The sequence below is a fragment of the Chanos chanos genome, chromosome 12, assembly GCF_902362185.1.
Source record: "Chanos chanos chromosome 12, fChaCha1.1, whole genome shotgun sequence".
Taxonomy (NCBI): domain Eukaryota; kingdom Metazoa; phylum Chordata; class Actinopteri; order Gonorynchiformes; family Chanidae; genus Chanos; species Chanos chanos.
The window spans coordinates 2047501-2050000 of record NC_044506.1 but is presented as its reverse complement, the minus strand read 5'-3'; the positions used below and the strand labels follow the sequence as shown (position 1 = coordinate 2050000).

The window sequence follows — 2500 nt, the reverse complement described above, 5'->3', positions numbered from 1 at the left end:
TGTTGGTGTTGTGTGTAATTGTGGGGTTGTGGGTGTTGTGTGTAACTGTGGGGTTGTTGGTGTTGTGTTTAACTGTGGGGTTGTTGGTGTTGTGTGTAACTGTGGGGTTGTTGGTGTTGTGTGTAACTGTGGGGTCTGTTGGTGTTGTGTGTAACTGTGGGGTTGTTGGTGTTGTGTTTAACTGTGGGGTCTGTTGGTGTTGTGTGTAACTGTTGGTGTTGAGTTTAACTGTGGGGTCTGTTGGTGTTGTGTGTAACTGTGGGGTTGTTGGTGTTGTGTTTAACTGTGGGGTTGTTGGTGTTGTGTGTAACTGTGGGGTTGTTGGTGTTGTGTGTAACTGTGGGGTTGTTGGTGTTGTGTTTAACTGTGGGGTCTGTTGGTGTTGTGTGTAACTGTTGGTGTTGAGTTTAACTGTGGGGTCTGTTGGTGTTGTGTGTAACTGTGGGGTTGTTGGTGTTGTGTTTAACTGTGGGGTTGTTGGTGTTGTGTGTAACTGTGGGGTTGTTGGTGTTGTGTGTAATTGTGGGGTTGTTGGTGTTGTGTGTAACTGTGGGGTTGTTGGTGTTGTGTGTAACTGTGGGGTTGTTGGTGTTGTGTGTAACTGTGGGGTTGTTGGTGTTGTGTGTAATTGTGGGGTTGTTGGTGTTGTGTGTAACTGTGGGGTTGTTGGTGTTGTGTGTAATTGTGAGGTTGTTGGTGTTGTGTGTAACTGTGAGGTTGTTGGTGTTGTGTGTAACTGTGGGATTGTTGGTGTTGTGTTTAACTGTTGGGTTGTTGGTGTTGTGTTTAACTGTGGGATTGTTGGTGTTGTGTGTAACTGTGGGTCTGTTGGTGTTGTGTGTAACTGTGGGGTTGTTGGTGTTGTGTTTAACTGTGGGATTGTTGGTGTTGTGTGTAACTGTGGGGTTGTTGGTGTTGTGTGTAACTGTGGGGTTGTTGGTGTTGTGTTTAACTGTGGGATTGTTGGTGTTGTGTGTAACTGTGTGGTTGTTGGTGTTGTGTGTAACTGTGGGGTTGTTGGTGTTGTGTGTAACTGTGGGGTTGTTGGTGTTGTGTGTAACTGTGGGGTCTGTTGGTGTTGTGTGTAACTGTGTGGTTGTTGGTGTTGTGTGTAACTGTGGGGTTGTGGGTGTTGTGTGTAACTGTGGGTCTGTTGGTGTTGTGTGTAACTGTGGGGTCTGTTGGTGTTGTGTGTAACTGTGGGGTTGTTGGTGTTGTGTGTAACTGTGGGGTTGTGGGTGTTGTGTGTAACTGTGGGTCTGTTGGTGTTGTGTGTAACTGTTGGTGTTTGCATCTCTGACTGTAAATTAAAATTGGACCCTCTCTCTCTCTCTCTCTCTCTCTCTCTCTCACTCTCTCACTCTCTCAGATTAACAGTCTTATAAATCATTTGCAGTCTGGGTAGTGTACTTTGGCAATCTGTAGTCTTGTTTGTGTACTTTTATAATGAGTATCATGTGGACTTTGGAGTTTACTATCTGAACATGTAGTCACAAACATTATTATAGCCACTGATAATCCACTTTCTACCAATATTTATAGTACTAATATTCCACTTTGGTCCAACCACACCCAAACACCAGGCAGTGAGTGATGGGAACAGATAGCCATGGAAGGTAAATGTTCACATGTTCATTTCTGTTCACAGTTAGCTGTTTACAATCATCCAGGCAAAAACTTGTCTTGTCTTGTTTCAGAGTCTATTTTAATGAAAAACAAACAAAAGAAAAGAAGCACATCGCTCCGTCCGACAGTAGCGTGTGAGGCAGGGCGGGGGGGGCTCACTCACGGTTCTCTCTCTTCTGCTTTAGTCTGTGGGGCGCGTCTGCGTGTCCTGTGGTAAGAGGATGACTGTGCTGTGGATGAAAGAACTGATCACGTGAAACAGACGTTGTCAGGACTAGTGGCAGTTAGTGCTAAACAGTCTGTCGGTTAAATTGTCAGATTCTGTGTTAACGTAGACATCACAAGCCGTTACTGAACACTGGCAGACCGACTGCTTTAGAAACTTGAGGATAGCTGTTGAAATACTGAACTTCCACTTACTGTGTAGACTATGGAAAGGACTGTTAATGATTAAAGACACCACTATTTGCTTTTTTTTTCCTCTTCTTTTCTTTTTTTTTTTAATCTTAATTTTTTTTTTTTAAAATCATGCATTCATTCACTCACTCATTTCTTGACTTGATCAGTCTATTCATGCCCTGCTGGTTTCTGTCAGTGTTTTTTGTCTGTCGTTATATCTGGAGCCGTGACAGGCTGTGGACGTGTATGTAACGCAGGGAGGCTGTGGAGTTCTCCCTCTGGGGGCCCTTAAACAGATTCCATTTTCTACAACGCTCTTCACAAAGAGGCTCTTTATGTTAATTCTGCATTGATGTAGTGCCATTTCCCAGTTTGACCCACCTCCCACAACCAGTTCACTTCAATCCGGTTTTCACCAGTGCAAAACACCATCAAATGCCATCCACTCCACAGAAGGCTCTACACACACATTCAG

General features: G+C 44.2%; 1 protein-coding gene across 1 annotated transcript in view; it reads left to right on the top strand.

Annotated features, from left to right (window-relative positions):
• The window catches only part of osbpl10a (oxysterol binding protein-like 10a), a 68946-nt gene that overhangs the window by 29701 nt on the left and 36745 nt on the right, over positions 1–2500 (top strand). The window lies entirely within an intron of this gene.